The following is a 26,625-nucleotide window of genomic DNA, read 5'->3' on the forward strand; positions in this document are numbered from 1 at the left end:
ATGACTCTTGATGGTTATCATTCTTTGAAGGCTTTAACTGAAATAGCAACATCTTATTGGCATCATGGTGCAGCCAGTGATTCTATAATTGACAGGTATAGTATTACATGAATAAAGTGAAGTGTATTTTGAAAGTTTGAGAGTGACCAAGTAGGCCTTAATGTTTCCCTCAGCTAGTCTAAACTTTTAGACAGGCTTTCTGTCTGACTCTAGGCCCTGACCTTCCTTTTCTTAGAGCTTTTACTTAAAAAAAAAAAGAAAGAAAGAAAGAAAAATCATTGTAAATTCTTTCTCTGGTACTTTGAGATGTAAATCTTCTTAAAAGCTGTCTGCCAATTTTATAACCCTGGAATGTCTTTCTCAAGGACCTGGGAGCCAGCCCATTGAAATGTAATCATCAAGGAAGATACCGCATCTATTTCTCAGTCTAGGGGAGCCACAGAAATCTAACTTTGGTGCTGGCCTTGCTCCAAGTTGTAAAACTGCCTGCTGTCAGGAACCTAGGACAAAGTTTACTTTTTCTTTGGATAAGGCCAATTAGCAAATACTAATGGCTTAGGAAGCTTTTCCCCACAACCCCCCATTCCAGAGAGTTTTAAAACACTCTCACTTTATTTCAGGGTAGCCGAAATCAAACTGAGTTCTAGTCTCTTTCTTCTATCCCAATATCCTTGAATGAAATATTTCTTGCCTGTTTAAATTTTTCTGTTTATAATTCTTTTTTGAACAAGAGCATCAGACAATTCCTGAGAAAATATGTTGAAATTCTGCATTATTCATGCTTCTATAAATCAAGAAATTGGCAAAAAAAAATCATATCAGTTAATGGTTAAGGGATGATTTTGCAGTATCTTCGAAACTAGTCACTAGGTAGCAGCTTGGGGACATCACTGAAATTAGGGTTTCATCAAATTTGTCAAAAAGCTCTCAAGGACAACGGTTCTTCTCAATAGTCACAGAAGGACCAATGCTTAAAAAAATTAAAACAGCCCTACAGTCACTCTCAGATTCTGGTGAGCACAGACTGAGTCAAACCCCTTTATAAGTATAGATGAGCCTCCTGATAAAACTTCACTGGCTAACTGATCAAATTATTATAAAGTGCCAAAAATTTGCCTATTTTAAATTGTTCTGATCCAGGTTTGCAATTTTCATTTTTTTTTTTTTTTACAAACAGAACATATGAATGATTGGAGTGAAATGGTTCATGGTGTACCATGAGCTATATTGTGAAATGGTATGTTTCCTCTTTTTTTGGAATTGAACTCAGGGGCATTCAGCCACTGAGCCACATTCTCAGCCCTATTTTGTATTTTATTTAGAGACAGGGTCTCACTGAGTGGTTTAACACTTTGATTTTGCTGAGGCTGGCTTTGAACTCTCAGATCTCCAGGCATGTGCCACCATGCCTGGCCATTTCCTCTTTTGTTTTCCTCAGTTAAGAGATTGAACAAGGTTTAAATTAGTCTTTTTTTTTTTTTTTTTTAAATCAGTTTTGACATTAGAAGTGCTGCCTGGCTTTGGATTCCTAAATTGTGCACTTTTTAATTTCATGTCATTTATAATAAATTCAAATTTTTTAGCTCTCTTTTCCTTTTTTTTTTCCTGGGATTGATTGAACCCATGACTTTCCACATCCTAGGCAAGTGCTCAGCCTCCTGAGTAGCTGCGATTACTGGCATATACCACCATACACCATTTCTGGCTGTTTTCAATACTTATACTTAAAATTCTTCACAGGGCCACAAGAGTTGTAAGATTTAATTTATATTGCCGTTATTTTGTAGCCTTGGATTGAATCCTTTTCATCAGTACCTATTCACTTAGACCTGAACCTTAGTTCTCCATGGTCTCCACTTAAATGTTAGTTCCCTCTGCCATTTTTTTTTAAATCATTTTGGTTTTTGTACCCTATACTATGGTTCCATGGTTGTGTATCCTATAATCTACAAGCAAATTTGTACATATATGAAGCATTTTCAACAATCTGCATTAAATGTTTAGAAACATATAGCTGTAGAATAAATAATAAACATAATTGAGAGTTCATAAAAAATCAAGCTGAAGTACATGAGAAAGCCTTCTTAATATGACTTAGTTTGCAACATATCCTAACTTGTCTTACTTTGAACCATAACTTTATAAGAATGTTTTTCAATGAATACTGCAATAGATAATAGATTATCCCCTCTCTCTACTCTTCTAAGAGACAAGTTCTAATTTAAACTGAATTTTTAAGTTTGTTTCAAAGCACTTGCATTTTGTCCTCCCATTTTAAATTTTAATTCTTTAAATATTCTATTAAATTTGTGATCATTATGTGTGCTCAGTAGCAGAATTTAATAGAAAAAGGGAAAACACATATTTTATATTAATAGTCTCTTTTCTATTATCTACTTTGAAGTGAGACCTATATGCCAGAGAAGGATCATGCATGCAAAACTTTTTGACTTTGTACGTAGAATAGTATAGATTTGGTAAAGGAGGTGAGTGAGAGCAAGAAGAATAAATATTTAAATATGTGTACTTGGTCTTTTATTTCTTTAATGTAGAATAATTAGTTATTAAATTCATATTGAATTTGAATTAATTTTTCAATATTAATAATATATGTGAAAAACCCAAATAGTCAATATATGTATCTAAAATGATAATTTTACCACATCAGGAAATTTTTTTCGAGTAAATAAAAAGAACAGTTGTATTTGAAAAGAATTTCTTATTTGTTTTGATCTTTGACTAAGCAACATTTGCCTAAAGAACTATGTAGGAAAAAACTAAAGATATGTGCCATTCTGATATATTGTAATTAATATTTTCATGGTGCCTGCACTCATTTTCATGGTCAAGCCTAATCATTGGAATAAAGACCCAGAGAAGACTTAGAAGCAGGCGAGCTGCTCCTTGGTGGTTGTTGTTGTTTTTTTAATATATTTTCTTTAATTACAGATGAACAAACAGTATCTCTACTTATTTTTATGTGGTGCTGAGAATCAAACCCACTTCCTCACACATGCCAGGAAAAGGCTTTACCACTGAGCAACAGCCCCAATCCTCCTTGTTGTTTTTTGTTGTTGTTGTTGTTGTTTGTTTGTTTTTGTTTGTTTGTTTTAGTTCAAAATTAATTAGGATTGCTCTAAAATTAGATGTTTGTCCACAGAGGTGCAGAGTCATGGAGTCCACACATCTGAATTGCATAGTCAAGGCAACAAGTAAAGAATAATGAATTCGAATTCTAAATATAGGAAGTGAAACTTTTTCCTGTAAGGTCAATGGCCACATAAATCATTCTTTTTTATGTGCTTAGATATTCCAATTACTATGACTGCATAACAAATCACTCCAAACGTTAGTGACTTAAGTATCAATAATTTAATTTGCTCATGAATCTGCAATTTGAGTTGTACTCCACAGGTACAGTTTGCCTGATTCATAGCATTAAATGGAGTGATTCAAAGGCAGATGCTGAGGTCATCCGAAGCTCTTCAGTCAAGTATGACAATTGGTGCTAGACGGTCCCAATAGTTGAGGGCTGGGGCAACTGGGGCTCCTTGGATAGTTCTGTCTTCCTGTGATCTTTCCATGTGGTATTGATAGACCCAACCTGATCTTTTCTTTAAATTGGGAGCAATCTTGCCACAAAGCCATGAAAAGATAATTTCAGCTTTACTATAAATTACTGCAAATTCTGAACCTGCTTGGAATGCCTGCCCGTGCCTTGAACTCACCCATGCCTAGCTCTCTGACCAGATAGCAGCCCTCTCTGAAACTTTAGTGACACCTCATAAATATTGGCCTTCCCTGGCCAGATACTGACCCTCTCTGAGGCTCTAATGGTCCTCATAAATTCTGATGTTGGGGCCAGCAAAAAATGTAAACTACCATTAGTGTGATGCTTGTCAGAGTTCTGTTATCTGTAACCCCCCCCCTTGTGTAACTTTCTGGCCTATAAAGCTGGGCTGCAGAAAACCTGGGGTGCTGTCTTGTTCCCGCCATTTTGGGAGGGAGAGGCAGCCCGGCCGGTCGAAATAATAAGCTTGCTTTAATTTGATTTTAATTGGAGTCAGTGGTCTTTTCTTTCGTCCTGGTCTAACAGTATATCCATAAAGCAAGACTTGTTATATGATGGCTCAGAACTCCCATAGAGTTTCTTCAGAAGAGACCAAATGCAAGGTCTTTCTGAGGTCATGAAGCTTCTGTACTGCTTTGGTCTACACAGTTACAAAGGGGAGAACTTCAGGTTCTAACACTGGCATGTTAATATTTTCTTTCAAGAATGTTTGGGATAGGATGTATATCAGTGTGATAATCTTTGGAAAATACAATTTTTATAAATATAAAACTCATTTGATTAAACTTTAAAGTAACATCCTTATAGTGAGTTTTAATATTACAATATTCTGGTTAAAGCCATCATGGGAATAAAAAAAAAAACCTATTAAGCCCTTAGCATATACCAAGTGTTATGATAACTATAGTAAGCAGAGTATCTATTGTTCCAGTAATTTGATGTGATAGTTGTAAATGTTCTCCTCAATTTGTACATTAGAAAAAAATTAGTAAGGTAGCTAATTATATAAGATATATGGTGGATGAACCTTTGAATTCATATATAACTGATTATTATTATTGCTCTCAACAGCTGCACTACAACATAGTGGTCCCTCATTTTAGGAGATTACAGGTGATTTATTTTAAGATCACAAAACTCTGTGGTGGTTGACCTGAGATTAGTGTCTAAGATCTCTGAATCTTTGAGCTCTGAACAATGAATCTCTACACCAGGTTGTTTTTAATGAGTTAAGCAGAAGAGAGAAAGCTTGGAGGTACACTTGCAATAATTTTATAGAAGGTAATATAAATTTTTAATAGGTGAATGGAAGTAAGTTCAGAGTTTACCCTGGATAATAAACTGGATAGATTGCCAGATCCTCAGTTCTCAATTCCTCTGATCGAAATGCTTACAAACTCACTCTTACTGCAGAGACTCACCATATCTGTGCCAACCCATACTGATGTACCCATGATATCTCCAGGTTCTGCCCTCATCTTTCAAGGTGACCACTGCCCTCTCTGTGTCCCTCAGGCAATGAATAAACTCAATGCTACATGTACTTAGACACTCTGGCTCACTATTGTTCCTTCTGATTTTCTTTTGTTATCTCTTCAACTCTATTTTGCCTTTTTATTTTCATTTTCTCCATGAAAACTTGATTTTAAAAAACCAAAAAGAAAATCCATAGTTTTAAACTGTATATATATATATATATATATTCATTCATTTTAATATAAGTTTCAAAATAACCATTCAAGATAAGATTTAATACATTTTTATATGAGAAAAAAATTCTGAATACTAAAGGCAGAGAAAAGATTTTAACTTGAGACATTTGGACAAAAACTATTTTTCACTCTCCAATTTCACTCTTTTTATATAAAATAAATACCTTGATTTAGGGAGGATAGTCCTGATTTATCACTTTTGTCCTGGTGTTATTATTACTAGTGTGCTCTTCAGCTCTCAAAACTGTCTTAAGTTGATTGATAAGTGTGCCTATCCCATGTGCTTACTGAGCATAGAAGATTAGCTACAGATAATGATAATGTACTGTAAATTTCAAAAAGCTACAAGAAAGGATTGTTTTCTCCATAAAGAAATGATAAATGTTTGAAAAGTCAGTTAGCTTTCTCTCATTGTGACAAAATATCTAAGATAATGAACTTATAAAGAGAAAACTTTTATTTTTTCTCATGGTTTCACAGGTTTTAGTCCATGGCTGCTTGAGGCAAAGCAGCACATCATAATCAAGAGCAAATAGTGGAAGTAGCTATTTGGAAACAAAAATGGAAAAGAGGAACAAGATTGAAGGGCATTCCCCTCAAGGGAACATTCCCCTCTCACTAGGCCCCGCCTCTTAAAGGTTCCATCACATCTCAGTAGTGCCTTAGACTGCAGATCAAGTCCTTAAAACACAGGCCTTTGGGGGACAAGCAAAATGCAAACTGTAACAAGGAGATAGATATATTTACCCTGATTTGAACATTATAAGTGTGTACACATATCAAAACATCATATGATATTTCATAAATATGTAAACTTTTTATGGTTTTACTAATCAGCCAAAAATAAATCAAAATTTATTTATTCACAACTATTCTACTTATAAATTATTATTTAATATATAAATTATTTATATATTAAAGTAATTCTTTCTAGTTCCTCTGGTAAACTGACTCTATTTGCCACACGATTTTAATGGCTGATATCCTGATCAACCTCTGATTGGATGGGACACTTTGTATAAAGGAAATGAAAGCATCACTGTGCATACACCCATGTTGGCCTTCCTTGCTTAGGATTGGCTAGTATTCCCATGATCTCATCACCCAAGGAAGAGAAGCCTGTGAAATCTTGAGCCCATCTTAGTCTGATCCCCAGACCCTCTTCATGCTTTTCTTATTAACAATAAAAGGCCCTCTGATTTAAGTAGGGCTTTTATTGTTGTAAGTCATAAAACCTTAGAACAATTTTACTTCAATGAACAAAGGGATTTAGCACATAATTGAGAAGCATGTTGGAAGAGGTCTTGGGGGCACCTTTAGAATCAGAGACTCAACCAATGATCACAAGTTCTCTCCCTCTTTATCTCTGGCTTTCTGTGTGGCTTTCAGTGCATGTCTGTCTGTTTTTCTCTTACTCTCCTCTAAGTGGCTTGTGCTTTATTCTGAATGCCTTTCATTATTCTTAAGCACTATGGTGATAAGAAGGTTCCAGGCATTTGTAGTAGCAAAACGTGGGGGCTTATTCCTATTGAGATGATTTGGGACACATGCTTATTTCAGAATGTATTATTGTAGGCACGAAGTAGAGGTATCATCTGGAGTTCTTCTCGGGTCTCTATTGTATATCTAAATAATGTAGATGCTATTTCTAACCCAAAGACACAGAGAGTGGAATAATTGTGTTTCCTTAAGGAAATATAAGGATAGTAAAGGAGGTATGGGTGCTAGGAAGCAAAACACAAAGCTATGTACCATTCTACTTCTTTGATCAAAATTTAAAATGTACATGTACTAAGTGGGATGGAGTTGGATAATGAAAAATATCATTTTGTCACAAATAAAACAAGTTAAGCTCCATCATGGTCACATTTTAGGAAAATAAATTGTTGACATTCCCAATATCAATAATAATGTTTCCTCAGAATTATGGCTTTATCAGTGTTGATCCACTTATTCTAAATGTCTAGCTCATGCCTCTTCAACTTTGGGCATAATTCCATCACACTGATTCTGAGGCCATGTTTAAAAATTACTCTTCTTCTGCTTTGACATATAGGGTATATCTAGATCAGGGCAGATATCTGTGTATGTAATGAGCAAGTAATGGAAAATTCAAGATTGTCTATTGCCTAAAGGCTGAGCTTTCTCCTCATCTTTGTCTTATTCTGTATCTTGCTTTACCAGCTTTTCACATGGTGCATCACTTATAGTAGGTGAATAGTACAATTGTATTCAAGAAACACTCTACCTATTCTTGAATTTTAGCATGTTATCTTTTTTTTTTTTTCTCCTGTGGTGCTGAGGATTGAACCCAAGGGCATCGTGCATGTGAGGCAAGCACTCTACTAACTGAGCTATAGCCTAAGCCCTTAGCATGATATCTTAACAAAACAAGTGATTAGCAAGAAGATGCATTTTAGTTACAGCATTTAATTTTAGAGAAAAAAATGATGACACCAGAAATTCAATGTTTTCTGCCAGAGAAATTAATTAAAAACAAATCAGTTTGATGTATTTATGATACAAAAATTTACTGAGTGTGTCCATTGGGACAGATCCATTCATTACAAAGGGTCTCTAGTCTCGGAGCATAACTGTTATCAAAGGCACATGGACAGAGAAAACCAATTCATCATGGAAAATGTTCTTACTCAGGGGTAAACATCACAAATAAAGAGGAAACATCATCCTAATGCACATTCCTGAAGTCTCGAAAGGTGGCAAAGCTCTGAGTGGGACCTGAGTTGTACAGACTCGTAAGATTCTTCTCAGGTGACTTTTGACAGACAACCAAATCTGGATGTTTGATTCAAAAGTTTTCTAGCTAGAATGACTCAAAGATTCCTTGAGTTCTTTCCAACTTTACATCTTTGAATAATTAGTAAGATGTTCTGCTCCAACAGGCACTCCTTTAATAATAACACAGAGGATAAGATAACACCAGTGAAACTTTCATTAAGTTCATTTTCAGTTTTTGCAGAGTGTTAGAAGCTGGTTGAGATTCCTCAGGATTTATGAAATATTGTCTTTGTGGAAATGAAATACATAAAGCCAGATAAGTGGTAGTTGACTTTTACTTTGTTAAGAGTTTATTAATGAAGTTTAGTTTTTGTTGTAGTTTTAATCTGGATCTAATATATTTCCCAAATGCTATTATTGTTGTTGAGTGTTTGCATGTTAAATAGGAAACTATTATGTATATTCACTAGCCTATCACTGTGTCCCTGAGAGTTACAAAAACATGCAATTCAATTTCAAATCTCCTTCTTCTTTCCACCTTTCTTCTTAAAACTGGTAGAAAGCCAATTGAGACAAAAAGAAGATTTATTAATTCCTATAACTCAGAACAACTAGGATTAAGGGTTAAAAAATGCTCTTTCTGTTTTGTAACTCTGTATTAACTTAACTCTACAGGGAGTAGGAAGGGGGGAGAAGATATATACAGCCAACCACAAGTTTACATAACTACAATTTAGCAATTACAGAGAGGACAAACTCTTCCCATACTGTGAGAGAACAGCATGGTTTTTGCCATAAATCCAGTCCTTAGAACTATTCACCATGGCAGATAGGTACAGCTCTGTGATTGGAAGTCCTCCTAGGGTGACATAGACCATAATAGGGGGAAGTAGCTCCTCTAAAGAAATATGTGTAGAGCGGGGTAAGAGTCGATATGGAAGTCTTACAGAAGAAGAAAATTGATGTTAAGCAAAATGAATCAAAGGATGCCCTCTGCACATTCCCTGAGTACTAATTTTCCAATCACAGAATGTTCTTTCACAGAAAAGTTTGACACAGAAGTTCAGATTTCTCAGCAAAATCTTTGTTCTCTGAGGTGACACAATAGAGAGCCCATAGAAATCACAGGAAAATATTGGATTAATTTTATTTTTATTTTTTTTAAAATTTACAACAAAACAAAGTACAGAAACCTAGTGCTTTAGTTAGTCATGTGGAAAATATACACAAGTGGCTTTTTTTTATTACAGTTTTTGTCACCTACATAGCCTCAAACAATATTAGTTTTATCATTGCTCGTTTTTGATCCTCCGAATTTCTTTCTATGTTTTAAAATAATTGCTCCTCTCTCTCAAAAGAGGAATTTCCTTTGAATTTACATCATAGCACATTATCTTCATTTAATGTGTTTATTAGTTGCATGATTTCAACTCTTTGTGTCATTAGGGACTTAACAGGAAAATCCAACAACGTTTCACTGAAGTAATCAAGTTCTATTGCTGTGGTTTTACACACTCCTAGGTGCAGGGTTATTCTGAATGGTTGACCGCAATTGTTGCTCTGCTGCATTAGGATAGGTATTCACAGACTGAGAAATGTTCAGCCTACCAAACACAAATATAAAGGTTTTAGCGGTGTCTTTTAAAATTGATTTATAAGGATGACTTTCCTTTCTTTTATTAGGTGTTTCCAGTTAGGCACACCACTTTTTGGTCAACCTCAAGCACATCTGCATGAAGCTTCTGTTGAGCCATTTGGGTCTTCTTTGCTCTGACCAGCAACTGCCTTCCAAGAGACCATGACAGTCCTATTTACAAACCTTTTCTGATGAAAGAAATCTTTTTTTTTTTTTTTTTGCTTAAATGCCGCAACAAAAGGGTTTCCCCTTGACACTTTTTAAGTAATAATATTAATCTTTGCTCAGGTCATAATTATCATCACTTATTCGTATGAATATTATGTAAGAAGTATGTTTTAAGGCCTATAAAATGAAAGGAGGAATACTATCATTTAATGAATTCATTATGGTGAACATGGAGGGCCAAAGTCAGTGAAGAACATCAGTTAAGACAACCAAATAAGGAATTTAGACCTTTCATAACTTTATCCACACCAGGGAGATGAGAGGTTATCCAATAAACAAATCAAACAGATATTTAGTGGGAAATATACAAATTTGATGACTTGAATTACTTGACTTATGTGATTGAGAAAAAAAAATAGAATTCTTTTTTAACCTGTAAGAAACATTAGGAGACCAGGAAGCCATTTGCAGTTGTATCAACATGTGACTATGATTACATTTGCATATTAGGTGCTTTTGAAAAGATTAATGACTTTATGACTATTTTTAAAGGCATCTATTACTATGAAAGGTTTAGGAGACCACTGATACTTAAGTAGCTCTATGGACAAAAAAATAGAGAAGAAAAAGTCATTTTGAAATCGTGTGTGAATTCAGTCCCCAGCATAAGTTACAGTACCATTCACAGCGTTTTACCTCTACTTCTTCACCACCTCCTCTTATGCCCTGGAATCACCGCCATCTTAGTGGGAGGAGCATCTTGAATGGCAGGTCAGAAGCCCCACCCTAGGAAGCAGCAAGTGAGAAGAAGATCCTAAGGGGATAGATATAGAGACTCCCCTCCACCTCTTTGGGTTAATACATGAATCAAGTTGGAAAAAAAAAAAAAGAAATCGTGTGTGAATTGAATAATGAATAATATAATTCTATTTATACATATGACAAACAAAACCTATAATACATACATATGATCAAATTACATACCTAGCATCTTCTGAGTATCCCATTAACTTCTAAAATTTTGTTCTATCAAACATTGAATTTTTACCTATTCAGTTAAAAAAGAATAATTAGGTCCAATAGCAAAAATGTCACTATAGTTTCTCAGCTCACCTATGTCGCTTTATATTCTGATAATTATACTTAGGATTTGGGAAAGTTGATCATTCTGAATCTCAGTTTCCAAATGTATAAAGTGAACAGAGTAGTGAATTAACATCTCATACAATGAGAAAGATTAAATCAATAAATGGATGTAAAGTTATTCCTAGGATATTAATTAGAAAGTATAAAATTCACTGTAAATATTAGCTGTTCTTTTTGTAAACAAACAAGTTCTGCTTTATTCCCTAAGTCTTGAAAAATAAAAAAAAAGATTATTTCTGTAATCTAAAATTTACAAATCTACTAAGTTAGTCTTCCAATGTAGTATTTGACTGGGTACCTGAAGACCTTGATCATATTTTATACTTCAAGAACACAAATAGCATTTTAGAGTTTCCAGTCTGATCTAGAATTCTGATAATAATATCTGTGTAATTATATATATGTAGTGCTTTTTTATTTCTTGTAGCTATTTGAGTTTTTTCCCTGTTCCCCTAAAAGGAAAAAAATATTAATAGCATTTCCAATCAGGTTGTTATGCAATTTCCATTAGTCATAGCAGATTCTATTCAGGTTATAATTTTAAACTGTTTCCAATATATTGTTAGGAAGGTGTTAATATTACAATTACATGTTAATATTACAATTACAATGTTAATATTACAGCCGCTCAAGACTACAGCTACATTTTGGATGTTTAAATAGTCATATATACATATATCTTAGGTGGGGGTGGGGATCTCACTCAGTGTTATTTTTTTCTTTAATATGCAAGTAGCATGTCATTATCTAACAAGCAAGCAATTTATCAGTTACAAAACAGAAATTGTTCTTCAATCTAATGTTGGCAGGAAAAGTTCTCCCCAAACCATGGATCCCAGAGTTGTGTGTAACTAATATTAAGAACAAAGGAGGTAGGTTTATTTGTTTGCAAACAGTGCTACGTGGAGACAACTTCCACTTAGCTTCTTCCATTCCTCTGGATGAGGTTTTAGCAGTGAAAGACTGGTTTGGGTGAAAGGCTTTCTTAAAAGTATTATGGGCTCTAAAATGTTTCATTTCAAATATGGCTTGTTTGTTTCTTCTGGACACAACCCACACGTTTTTCTGCCCCCCGCCATTCAATATTTACTGTTGCTGTATTTTTGTATTCTCAGAAGCTTTGGGCATATTAGAATTTTCAGCAGCATGTATGTTATCTCATGGAAAAGTGTCACATGAGGGTCTAGATCCCAGTAATTCTGGAAGTAGGAGTTGATTTTTATTATTGTTGTTGATGTTGCTATTACTGGTTATGATTCTATTTTAATGTCATTAATCCTGGACATAATAAGCAAAGTTGGAAATTGTTTATATTTATTAACTATTTGCATTTAATCTTCTATTGATTCAGGTTTCTTGGACCTTTAAAATGGGCTAAAGTTTTTCAACAGGCTTTTCAAATATTTTTGAATATTTGTTATATGTCAACATTTTTTTCTCTCAGACAAAACATTTTCTGCCAACCCATCATTGTCTATTTACTTTGTTTAAAGGGTCCTTTCACAATATAAAATAACCAGATGACTCTAATTATATCTTTGCTTCTGAGTCTTTTCAGAAAATTTATTCTAATACTTATATTCTTTTAAAAAATTTTTCTTCATTAAGACATTTCCCCTGTAATTCTTAAAAATGCATTTTGCATACAGCATCACATAAAGAAATACATTTATTTTTTAAGATAACTCATATGCAAATATAATTTATTAAGCAATATTTTTCTATTTGACTAAAAATCATCTGCATTATGAAAGCTCTCATTTGTTTCCTATTGTTTTTCTGATTTTTCTACCATCCTTTGTCAATTTAAACTTAGAAAACAATTTTTATAGTTTTGTAGTAAGTGTTAATGTTTAATGAGGTTGTTTTCATTGATTTTTTCTTTTTTAATATTTTATTGATTGCTTTTGCAAATTTACTTTTCATATAAAATTTACATTTAGATTTCTTCTTTTCCCATCATCTCCCCAAATAAGCTGGTTGAAAATCCAATAAGTGTATACATTTACTTGAGCTATGAAGTCTACTTGATATTGAATCTGCTCCTCCAATATTAGCAATAGCATCCAATTTTCGGTTCACATTTTATGTTCTAATTGTGCTTACAATTCCAGGCAGACAAGATATTGTGGATAGTTTCTCTGTTTTTCCTCACAAAATAAAACTGTAACTCTGGAAGTAGTGCAAGAGGCAGGTTAAGGAGTCCTGTGGGAGTTTTGAAGAGGAAGGCAGACTGATTTGAGACTCAGGACTGAAAGAAGCATGCAGCAACAGGGTGTCTCGTGTCACTCCCAGAAGGAGACCACCAAGGCCTCTCACCTCCCAACTTGACCTAACAAGAGAAGACAGCCCTGACCAACTCCTTCCTTCACCAGATTGCTCCAACAACACAAAGACAGACCATGGAAAGTGGATGAAAAGACAAGCTGCAGACTTGGAGAAATATTTACAAGTTAGGTATTCAACATAAGATTAGTGGTTACACTGTATAAAGATTCTCAAAACTCCACAGTAAAAAACAAACAAAAAAATAGATTATGGTTCAGTGGCAGAGTGCTTATCTCACAAGTATGAAGCACTTGGTTTCGATCCTCAGAACCACATGAAAATAAATAAATAAAATAAACTTTTTTTTAAATGAGCAAAGGACATAAGAGAATATCTTTCACTTAAGAAAGTAGATGGTTAAACATACATACACACACACACACACGTATGAAAGAATGTTCTGGATCATTAGCTATCAGGGAAATGCAAATAAAAACCAGGAAGAGATGTCATTGGGTACTTCAACTATAATAACTGAGAAGAATAGGCAGAGTGGAGCCTTTAGTGCCAGCCTGCATCCATATTTTTAAGAAATACAATGTCTAATGGTTGTGAAGAACACATGGCCAAAGACTGAAGGGACAACATTGAGAGAATAAGTGATTTTCAGAATATGAACCAGGACAAGTTGCAAAATCTGTTCAGCAACATTGGTGAAGTTGAATCTGTAAAACTTATTCAGGATAAAGTAGCAGGGCACACCTTGGGCTATGGTTTTGTGAATCTCATGATTGCCAAGGACTGAATGGTCTGAGACTTCAGTCAAAAACTATTGGGGTATCATATGCTCGCACAAGCTTAGAAGTCATCAAAGAATCCAACTTGTCCATCAGTACAACCATGACCTGGAAGGATGTGGAGGATATGTTCTCTAGGTTCAGCCAAATCATCAACTCCTGGGGCCTTGTGGATCAGACCACAAGTTTATTTATCCAGAGGAATTGCATCTATCCAGTTTGACAAATGGTCTGGAGCAGAAGAGGCAATTACCAGTTTCAGTGGTCACAAACCTCCAGGTTCCTTGGAGCCCATTACATTGAAGAAGTCTGCAGCCAATTCCAATCAGAACAAAAATGTGGCCCTGCTCTCACAGCTGTTCTCCACTTGCAAGGTGGTTCCAAGGCCCAGAGCATCACCAGGTGCAAAAGTTCAGGTCACCCTGAGGGGTATAGATCACATGAGTAGGTTTTTCTATTGCTAATGTCCCAGGAAAGGCATCTCCATCTGCAACCCTGGGGAATTCCTGATGAGGGGATCCTCTGGCGGATGTCTGGCCCCTTTGCCATAGTCATCAATGTCAAACTCATTTGCAGTTTCAACACCAATAAGTACAAAGGGTTTTGTTTTGTTACCATGGCAAACTATGAAGAAGCTACAATGGCCATAGCAAGTCTGAATGGTTACCACCTGGGGGATAAAATCTTACAAGTTTCCTTCAAAACCAACCAAGTCCTACAAATAACAAACCCATGTTTTTTTGTTTTGTTTTGTTCTTTTTCTTTTTTTGTGCAGAGTAGATAATTAAGAATGAAGAAATTGTAACGTTTTTGTTAGTGTACAACTCATTTTGTGCCAGTTTTCACCTATACTCTGGGATGGAACTGATATGTTAAACTGTTTGAAACCCCCACGATGTTACCCAATTTTAAGCATCTCGAGTGATTTTCTTTAAAATAGAACTTAAGCAGAAACCTAAGTAGACTGTGTTGACTAACCAGTTCCTCTGGATGGTGGGAAAACTGAAGCATGCTTTACTTCTAAAACTAACACTCCTTTTATTTGAAGTCTCCACAAACTGGATTTTTTTTAAAAATTAGATTAGTTTTTAATCTAAAGATGTTAGATGCCAAGTGTGCATTTTCTCAACTGCTTCAACACTTTAAGCAATGTATGCTTTGGCTGACAGCAAATTGTTTGCCAAAGGGGTTCCCACTGCCATTTCCTAATTACTCAGTCTTAGGCTCTGCAGAGTGGTCTTGGGAGTGGCAGTGGTCCAGTCCCACATGGGCCACTCCCAGGAATGGGAGGGATGCACACATCAGGCCAGGCTGGGTCCAGAGGAAGACACGAAGGTGTTTCATAAGCCTGCGCACCAATGGGAATGGAGGTAAGAGTTTCAGGGAAACTTCATTATATTTCAGGCAGTCCTGAGCTCTAGGTATGCCTGAAGATGTGCAGGTGCTGGGACATCCCAAATTTCTGTCCACACATTTGCAAGGACAGTGCCCCACACATCAGACACTCTTGCTCACAGTGATTTCTCCAAGTTTCCAGGAGCATTTAGAATAGCTTGAATGCATAAGATATCTCTATTTTTTTATTAACACATAAACATTTGAGCATTGTATTTCACACATCCTTCCTTGTAACTGTTAGACTTCTTTCTCAGTGGGATTTTGTTTTGGAATTTTGCTTTCATGAGAACACTCAGCAGGAAAGTACTTATTGCCAGTTATCTATCAACAAAACCCTTTGATTTGTAGTTTTAAACATTAACCCTCAAAATTCTCTTTATAACTGCCTTGACATTTTGGGTTGCTCTGTTCTATTAATTTTATTTTGCTTTATTTGTGTTTGTTGTTTATCTTTACTTTTGCATTGAAGACCATTAAATTCGATTTTGGTTTGATTGAAAAAATGCAGAGCTGGTGGTGTTGTGGGATGAACTAATCAATAAAATCAGTAAGAGTGTAAGTTATAGGTTATAGATTAGTAAAAATATAGATTATAAATATAAGATTTTGATAAGTGAGATAAGACAAGTATAAAGCAAGAACTGTCATGGACAGGCCTAAGACTCTATTTTGCCTCCTTCTATTAAAAAAAGAAAAAAGAAAGAAAGAAAAAACTGTTACAAGAGCTGTTTCTGAGAAACTGAAATGAAAGCTGTTTCTTATACAAAAATTGTTTTCTGTACTTTGTACCCCACAAAATGTAAGTAGAGTTTTGCCCCCACTAACCACCTGCTTGAACTTGGGATACCATTGTCTAACACCTGCTTGGACCCAAGGTGCTGTTGTCTAAGTTGCTCAAGCTAACTGCTTTTTTAGCTTCTATCATCTGCTTGCTTGCTAACTGGAAAATTCTAGTCCTGCTTAGGGCTCTCAGGTTCTGCTAACTACTCTTTTAGCTACTGTGATCGGCTTGCTTACATGACACTAAGGACAGTCTCTGAACTGTAGTTTTCATCCTAACATTCTCAAGACACAGGCCCAGAAATTGCTGTTCTCCCACAGAGCTTCAGTCTCTATGGATGGGTTATAGCCTCTGGCCAGGTAAATAAAACTGTCTTTTGTTTGAATTTTTCTGAAGCGACTCGTTATAACAGTGGGAACATATATTGACTATGGTTGTGGATACATTCATTTGTGTACATTTAATAAAAGTCTCTAAAGCCAAATACACAAGCACAAATAAACAACAGAGAAAATACAAGCAAAATTGAAGAAACAGGATTAAGATTAGTGGATTGTATCAAAGTCAATCTCTTGGTTGTGATATATTACTGTAGCCTTGTAAGATGAAATTTAGGGGAAACTCAATAAAAATACACAAGATTATATTTCTTATACTTGCATATGAATCTAAAATTATGTAATAAAATTTTATTTAAAGTAACAGTTTTAAAAATAAAAGTCATCTAAACCTATAACACAAGAGTTAAAACCAAGAATCAACAAATGGGACGAATTCAAACTAAAAAGTTTTTTCTCAGCAAGAGAAATAATATGTGAGGTGAAGAGAGAGCCTACATCCTGGGAACAAATTTTTACCCCTCAAACATCAGATAGAGCTCTAATCTCTAGAGTATACGAAGAACTCAAAATGTTAAACAACAAAAAAGCAAATAACCCAATCAACAAATGGGCCAAGAACTTGAACAGACACTTCTCAGAGGAGGATATACAATCAATCAACAAATACATGAAAAAATGCTCACCATCTCTAGCAATCAGAGAAATGCAAATTAAAACTACTCTAAGATACCATCTCACTCCAATAAGAATGGCAGCCATTATGAAGTCAAACAACAATAAGTGCTTGTGAGGATGTGGGGAAAAAGCTACATTCATACATTGCTGGTGGGACTGCAAATTGGTGCAGCCGATTTGGAAAGCAGTATGGAGATTCCTTGGAAAGCTGGGAATGGAACCACCGTTTGACCCAGCTATTCCCCTTCTTGGACTATACCCAAAAGACCTAAAAAGAGCATACTACAGGGACATAGCCACATGGATGTTTATAGCAGCACAATTCACAATAACTAGAATGCGGAACCAACCTAGATGCCCTTCAATAGATGAATGGATTAAAAAATGTGGCATTTATACACAATGGAATATTATTCAGCACTAAAAAATAACAAGATCATAGCATTTGCAGGCAAATGTATGGCATTAGAGCAGATTATGCTAAGTGAAGTTATCCAATCCCTAAAAAACAAATGCCGAATGTCTTCTCTGATATAAGGGGGGATGACTCAAAATGGGATAGGGAGGAAGAGCATGAGAAGAAGACTACCACTAAATAGGGAAGAGAGGTGGGAAGGAAAAACAGGGAGAAGGGGAGTTGCATGGAAGGTGGAAGGAGAACCTCATTGTTATACAGAATACATATATGATGTTGTGATGAGAATAAGAAAAAAAAAAGTGTGTCACATTAGTTTGGATAGAGAGAAAGGATGGGAGAGGAGGGGAGAGTAGTAGGGGGATAGGAAGGGCAGCAGAATAGAATAGACATTATGATTGATGTATGTACATTCCATGTATGTATTATATGTCAAAATACATTCTGCTGTCATGTATGACTAAAAAAAATTTAAAATTAAAAGTCATCTATTTTCCTTGTTTAACTTATTTAAAGTTATTTTGTAATTGTGTTATTATTATTTAGGGAATTTGAATTGATAACTTCAAATGTAAACAAAGACATTTGATAATGTAAAGAAATTCAATGTAATTTAACTATTAACAGGGTTGTTTATGTTTACAAATTACAGGAGGAAAACATTGTTTTATTATCATAGCTTGAATCTCAGGCAAGAAATTTGAGTGTCTGTGAAACATAAATTTATATATTCATTTGTTTGATCACCTTGAATTACATTTTGAGACTTCCTGGTGGAAATTTAATGTGAGACACTTCAATTCTTTCTGAGTTATTTGAAGAGGAAGCTGGGGTATTCAAGTACTCTGTACATCATAGTCTATGGTGGAAGAGTACTGCCTGTGATTTGTTATTCCACCAAGCTGAATCCTTTGAGATGTTCATTTTATCATATTGCAATCCATTTTGTTTTAAATGTGTGTGTGTCAAAATAATTTATGCACAGCTTTTGAAGTTTCAGCATCCTCTCAGTAAATGTCAGTCCCTTCTCAGGGGTCCAGAAAATATTTGGCTTCTTTCATTGCACTCATATCACTTTGGTCTAAATGAAATTTTACGTGGCTTTTTAAGACCCTTTCTTCCTGAGAGCTGTTCACAGATAAAGGAAATACCATTCTACTCTCTCTGTATTGGGATAAGTGGCATTTTCAATTCTCTCTTCTCATAATGGACACTCTATGAATTTTTTGTTGTTTACTGTAAAAAAAATGCTTCAAAACTTAGTGGATAAAAGTGACACCCATATTATATTACTAGTGGTCAAGAGTTTAGCCATAGCTGATTCTCTGGTTCATGGTCTCAAGGTTGCAAGAAGGTGTCATCCAGGGCTTCAGTTATCTCAAGCTCTTCACATGGCTGTTGGCAGACTTCAGTCCCCACTTGACATTAAACAGAGACAGAGGAAGCTGGGGTATTCAAGTTCCTATTCATGTGGGTTTCTACATAATACCACTCATAACATGGCACCATCTCTCCGCCAAAGTGAAGTCTCCAAGAAAGGTGGATTCTGTCCAGATGGAAATGATAGTCTCTAAAATGTCATCCTATTAATCTCACCAAATTGTATGTGATATAAGGACCAACCTACATTTAACTGGATGGGATTTCTCAAAGACCTGATACTAGGTGGTATGGATGCTTGGGGACCATCTCAAGGCTGCCATACATTAACATATTTTCCATATGCTATGCCTGAAGACTGCACAAAGAGGAAGTCTAGGCCCTAGCTATTTTTCTGGAAAGGTTACCAACAGACTTTCTCTGGTCTGGAATAAGCAGAACTTCCAATGTCCTGTTGTTCTCCAGTTTCCCCTCCCATTTAACTCCCATATATGAATTGGCCCTAGGACGAGGCTAAGTCAGGGTTCTGAGTTTAAGATTTAATTTATTCCTGGTAGTTTTGATTTAACATTGAAGTAATGTAGTTTGTCTCTCCATCTATTTTTTCAAAATTTATTGTTTATGCCCTAGGTCCTTCCAGGCTTGGAATTTTGAAACCCAAGAGCATACATTAATTTCCACATTGTGCTTTCTCTTCTTTTTGAGATAATAAACCTAGAACAACACAACTAATACTTAAGTAAGAAATACCATGATAATGTCTAGAGAGAGGGGAAAATGATACAAAATGTATCAAGATTCCAGCTTATCATACTATTCTTTTTTAAAATTTATTCTAATTTGTCATATATGACAGCAGAATGCATTTTAATGCATATTACACATATATAGCACAATTTCTTATATCTCTGGTTATACACAACATAGAGTCACATGATTCATGTCTTCATACATGTACTTAGAGTAATGATGTCCATCTCATTCCACTGCCTTTCCTACCCCCATGCTCTGTCTCCTCCCTTCTCTCCCCTTTGCACTATCTAGAGTTCACCTTTTCCTCCCATGTTCCACCCCCATCCTCATTATGAATCAGCCTCCTTATATCAGAGAAAACATTTGGCATTTGGTTTTGGAGGGGTTGGCTTTATCCAAAGGACTTAAAAACAGAATACTACAGGGACACAGCCACATCAATGTTTATAGCAACACAATTCACAATAGCTGAACTGTGGAACCAACTTAGATGTCCTTCAGTAGATGAATGGATAAAGAAAATTTGGTATATATATATATATATATATATATATATATAAAACTCAGCATTAAAAAAGAATAAAATCATGGCATTTGCAGTAAATGGATGGAGCTGGAGAATATAATAGTAAGTGAAGTAAGCTTATCTTATTATTCTATACAAAAAATATTAAAATATTTCACAAAATTTTTAATATTCAGAAGATCTAAACTATGTTTATTGAAACAATAAATCTAGGAAAATATTTACTAAAATATGGTCATAATTTATGCAGGAAATTCTTTATAAACTTTGTAAATAATATTGTGCTTATTATACTTAAAGATAGTGTTATTACATACCTACTATGATTTTTTTTTAATATGAGAACAAATTTCATCTTTAAATCCTTGAGTGTATTCATAGAATTTGTTGTAAAATAAAGCAGAATTTTTTAAAAAAGTATCTTTTATATACAAATAACTACTCAAATACTTATTGCATTTCCATGCTTTCTGGATGTTTTTCATTGTTTTCCTGCTATATGGCATTAGTGGCTTCTTCTCTTGTTTTATTACTGGCCTGGCTTCACTGTTTCATTTTTTAAACATGGGGATTTCCATGTGTTTCTTTTCTCACCTCTTTTCCTCTCTTTATCACCACGGGTCTCATGGCCATCACATTCGATACTCAGTTTCATACACTCAGGACATCACAGTGTCCCTTCAGGTGAATAATACATCCTTGATGAGACCTCTCCTGAGACTTACAGTCTCACCACACACTACGGCTCAGTGCTCTGTGTAATATGCCACTCAAAGTACACATCCTCCCCTATCTGGAAACAATTTAAAACAAAACATTTTCATCTATACCTCACTATTTTCAGAGAAGATGATCACCCATCTCCCAGTCAATGAGATCGCAGATTGGAATCCTCCCTGAATTTATTCATCTTTCTTTGCTGTCTTCATTCAGCCTTTTTGAGATTGCTAAAATTATTCCTATTCCTTGTCATTCGTGCTGCTATTTTCTAATGTCAGATCCTCTTATCCTCATGTAAGCTATTAAAACATTTTGTTGGTGGTGGTGGTTGTAGGATTTTCTATTGGCTGTTGTGATCTCTAATCCATTCCAAACCTCCTTACCAGATTAATCCCTAATGCAGATGTTTCATTCCATCAGACATATCAGAAACTAAACAAACAAACAACGGAAGCTTAAATGAATCCATCTTTCCCATAGATTAGGGTGTGAACACCTTAACTTGGAAATTAAAGCTTTTTAAAATATATTCCCATCTAATGTCTTTCAGTTCTGAGTTTCATAACCTGCCTTCTAGCCAAACTGAACAACTTGTGTGTTTCCCTCTACACACTGACAATTGGTTTTTAAGTCCCCTCTATCTGCAATTCTCTTCTTCATCACCAGATTCAATAATTTATGTATTGTTCATTATACAGTTTAACTATATCTCTTTTCTGAAATTCTCTGGCCAGAAGTAATTTTACCCCTCTCTCTCTTCTTTCCAAGTTCATCTTGTATTTTACTTGACATTAATCTCATCAATTTTAAATATGTTTTGTGCATTCAGTTTCTTCCTCAGCTTTAAACCTCAGCTTCTTGAGACCAGATACTATGAGTTAGGGCTTTTTAACCTCATAGCTTTAACAACAACAACAACAAAAAAAAACTTTTTATATAGTAGCTATTGAATATTTATTGTTAAATTAACATTTTTCTATAAAATTAACCAATTTTGAATAATTGAAACAGTTGATTAAATTGCTATAGAATGGACATAGTTAGATATCTTTAAGAACTCTGGGTATAAAAGAAAGACCATTTTTCAATAGCTTACAGCTGAGAGCTTCGTTGTTTCTTTTAGTTCAAACTCTATTAGAAACTAAAATGTATTTTGGAAGCTTTGGAAGACAAAGTACTTTATCACTGGCTTTGGCTTTTCTTAGTCTTGATTCTCAATATAGTTTAGCATCTGATGCATTCAAAGCAAATAGAATAAGGGGATAGAATCACTGACATAATGCCCCATGAATTTTTCTTCAACCCACACTCTTCTACCTTGTCTTGGTCTTTTCTTTTTTGGTACCAGGGATTGAACCCAGGGGTACTTAACCACTGAGACACAACCCCAGCCCCTTTTATATTTTATTTTGAGAGAGGGTCTTGCTAAGGTGCTCAGGGCCTTGCAAGTTGCTGAGACTGGCTTTGAACTTGAGATCCTCCTGCCTCAGCCTCCTGAGCATCCCCTGCTGGGATTATAGGTATGTGCCATCATGCCTGGCTTAGTCACATTCTTAAATGAGATTGCCTGTCTTTGCAATTCTAAGAATAAAGATCAAAGGGAGAAGGGCTTCACTTTATTCTCACACATTGACAGCCAGCCTCTCCCATGAAAGATCATTCAGTAATGATAAGCTCAAAGTTGGTGTGTAAAATAGGAAAACCTTATGAATTTTACTGTAGCAAAACTTTGCTAAGATACAGATACCCAGACACACACTTAGAAAAGAAGATTTTTATAACTGGCATCACTATAATAATCAGTAGCATTTAATGAGTTCTACTTTTGCCAGGCTCCAAGTGGATCTCTTGTAATCCTTTAAGAGCCCCATGAAGTACACACTATTTGCATCATTTACATTGGTGAAACCTGGTGCTAAAAGTGGCCACTCTATTCATGAGAGCAAGTATGGCAATAAAGGGTATGCGCTTTGGAAGCAGATAAATTGGATCCAAATCATGACTACCTTTATAACCACTTGAATGTATTTGTGTGTGTATGAGTGTGTGTTTAAGAGCGAGATAATACTACTTTAACCCAATAGCTATATGGTAGACAGAATTTAAGATATCCCTTATGATCTCCACCACTTGGTTTTTACATTTCTGTAAAATCCCTCCCTTCCGTTTCAATTCGGGTGAGATCTGTGATAAGCTCCTAACTAATGACATGTGGTAAAGTGAGACAGTATATGCCATTACATAAGACTACATCTTTCTAGCTGACTTGCTTGAACATTTTGCCTCCTTATTGGGTTGAGGAAAAAGAAAACTATCACAAAGGCTTACAGGACAAAGAACTGCAGGTTGATTCTGGGAGCTGAGCGTTTCAGTCCCGTAAGTGCAAGGACCAGAAATCAGACAGCAACCACTTGAACCCACAGAAGGTGAGAGATGGTAATGTACAGCATTTGGTTCTATTCTTTTTTTTGGGGGGGGGGTGGAGGAGTAACTGAAGATTGAGCTCAGGGGCACTTGGCCACTGAGCCATATCGCCAACCTTATTTTGTATTTTATTTAGAGAGAGTCTCACTGAGTTGCTTAGCGCCTTACTATTGCTGAGGCTGACTTTGAATTTGTGATCCTCCTGCTTCACTCACCCAGCCCCTGGGATTACAAATGTGGGCCACCGTGCCTGGCTTGTTCTATACTTTTTAACATTGTAGTAATCATTATGCGTGGAGAAACACTAACACATATTTTGATATGTGGAAGTAGTACTTTTGCAATAAATACACACACAAAAAAAATGTGAGAGCAACCTGGAAATTGAAAAGAGAAAACCTTAATTATCTAGAACAGAAAGTTGATAAAAATGTGGTCCTGGAGGATACTGCAGGTTATAGCATAGAAAAAAAAAAAAAAAAGGAGAAACATGATTTCGGAAACTAGAGCAAGGAAAGTCCTTGTTAAGTAGTGGCAGAAAGTTTAACAAAATTGTCCCTGGAACTTTTGTGAGAGACAGAACTTGTATGTTGAACTCCCTATTTTTCTGAAGAGATTTCCAAGCCAAGTATTGCAAATACCATGCTGATTCTTTCTTACTGCTTATAATATAATTTGAAAGAACAGAGAGTAGTTGAAGGGAAAACTATTGAACAAAATGTAGCCAGGACTTGATGTTTTTGAATATTCTTAGCCTCTCCGCATGGCAAAAGCTGTTGAAATTTAGAAATTACTTTTGAAAATATGGCATAGTGAGAAAGAGTCTATCTACACCACCTTTAGCTAAAACTTTAGAAAGATCAAAAGGTCACAGTATTCTGTCACAGAGAGAGCACTTTTAAGAGATTAAATCCACAAATCCTTTCAGTCAACAGTAAAGCCTGGGGAATTTTTAAGGGCAATGCTACTCAGCCATTTCAAAAGCAGCCAAAGGTGGAGAAGGATCATCATTATTAAAAAAACAAAACAAAAACCTGAGGATGTGGCCTTTGCTTCATGAAGTTAACACTGAGATCCACTGAAGAATCCCAGAGTTTTTAGGAAAACTGTTTCAAAGAAAACACTTCAGATGGGACTTAAAAATGATGAAAAGGCGAAATGACAACATGGGTACCCCAATACTACTGGTGTCTAGACAGCTGACAAACTACCCCACAGAAAACACATGCAAGCTGTGTTGTATGGTTGTTTTATTGTGGACCTAGAGGGAGACAGGAGAAGCTGTTCAGAGTATTCATTTTTCAAATAGTGAAGTATCTTCCACTGATAAAATGCTCTGGCAGAACTAGTAGGGATCGTGTGTTGTCTACCTGCCCTTATTGTTTACAAAGATTTTCAAAATCATCATGATATGCCCAGTGTTTCTAGGATATTATGAAATGGATGGTCTCCTAAAGTATGACCAAGTACAGGAAAATGAAGAAACAACAACCAAGCAGTCTTTTGTAGCCATTATTATATAAAGGGCTTTTGAAAAGGCTGATATTATAGAATATTTTCTAATAGCTTGTTTTTCTGCAGAAATCTCTCCAGAGCAAGATAGCCTCAACAGTGAGCACACCAGCAATGTGGTTCACAGAGGTGATCGATAAGACAAAGCTAGAAAGCTTCCCTGGCCAAGGTGAAACCAGATACCATGGTTACTACTGAAATATTTTTCTCTGGGTTAAGGTCAGTACACCTCTGCATAGAAAGAAGTATCCATATAATAATTCAGTTTGTTAAATTTTTGGTGATTTGTATGTGTCACTAAATAATTTCACTATAATTGAATTCTATCTCTACACTAACATTATTAGTTATAAATGAGGTAACCCTTACATAAAAACCATGATGGCTTTTTATCACATTGAAGACAGAATATTTAACAATCGATAAGATTTTTACATAACAGGGTAACTGTCTGTATGTTTGTTGTTTTGTCACTTGCCTTTCTTACAATGATTCAAATGGGTCAAATGGGTCAAATGATTCAAATGGGTCAAATTCTCACCTCAGGATTCTTATACAATACAATAATCTCTGAATGAAACACTTATTCGTTATTCAATTTTGAGAATTTTGTTTATATCTTTCACACTTGTGAGGCTGTAAATTCCCTGAGCATCAACATTTATTCTCTATTTTGTTTATCATAATTAATCTTTTTTCATATAAAACCCATAAAGAAGTCAGTCAATAGTTGGTACTCAGTGAATAAATGTGTACACAAATCTTTGTTAATAGATATTTTGTAAACATATATTTATTTAATAGAAAGTATTCTATTCTAACATTCTTTGTCCTCTTTTTTGATAGTGAGCCTGATATTTTGAGATTTAATAGAAAAAATTTTAAACTCCCATTGATGTACTTATTCTTTGAGGATTCCCAGCTAGTCACTTTCTCTTTCAGTCTTGTCCTTGGGCTCCTGACATAGGATGCCTTACTTAGTGTTAAGAGAGTAATAATGTAGCAAAACAGGCTTTTCCTGATGATAGATAACACTGTCTTGTATAATGTTAGAATCAATGAAGTAATTTTGATTGAAACAATAAAACAGATATTACCTTTTATTCTTAAATATTTATGCAACTATAATTCACTTTCTCATCTTCTCCCAATGAGACTATCTGTTCCATCAGCCTAGCCATCATTTGGGAGATCACATACATTTGCTACTAGCCGCAAGTCTGGTGAAGACATTCTCTACATAGGGGCCAATCATTTGGATAGTCTAAAGAAAAACCTAGCAGTGCTGCTCAATCTGTTGCACATTAAAAGGTGAAATTTGGGAAAAAGGAAAATTTGCATTATCTAATATTTTAGCTATATATTCTTTCTTTCCTGACAAAATAAACCAATATTATCAGCCTCCACTTTTCTGCATGTTTCTGAAGCAATGGGAATGTAAAAATACCTATCAGCATAATGCAATAAAAGCGAGAAAAAATGGGTGCTGGATCTCCTTCCTGAACTCATTAATTTGGTTAAATCAAGAATTCCTTTTATTATTATAAATTTTATTTTCTTCATCTAGAAAATTAGTGTAATATATATTTGTTCAAAATCAGAGAACTGGAAATCTCATCTCTAGTTTCTATTATACTGACCTAAAAGACAGTTCATCAAAATA

General features: G+C 35.1%; 1 pseudogene; it reads left to right on the forward strand.

Annotated features, from left to right (window-relative positions):
* Nucleotides 1–25,102, forward strand: LOC101972041 (ELAV-like protein 1; annotated as a pseudogene).
* The last annotated feature ends 1,523 nt before the right edge of the window (nucleotides 25,103–26,625 follow it).

Source organism: Ictidomys tridecemlineatus, chromosome 1 (genome assembly GCF_052094955.1).
Source record: "Ictidomys tridecemlineatus isolate mIctTri1 chromosome 1, mIctTri1.hap1, whole genome shotgun sequence".
NCBI classification, from domain to species: domain Eukaryota; kingdom Metazoa; phylum Chordata; class Mammalia; order Rodentia; family Sciuridae; genus Ictidomys; species Ictidomys tridecemlineatus.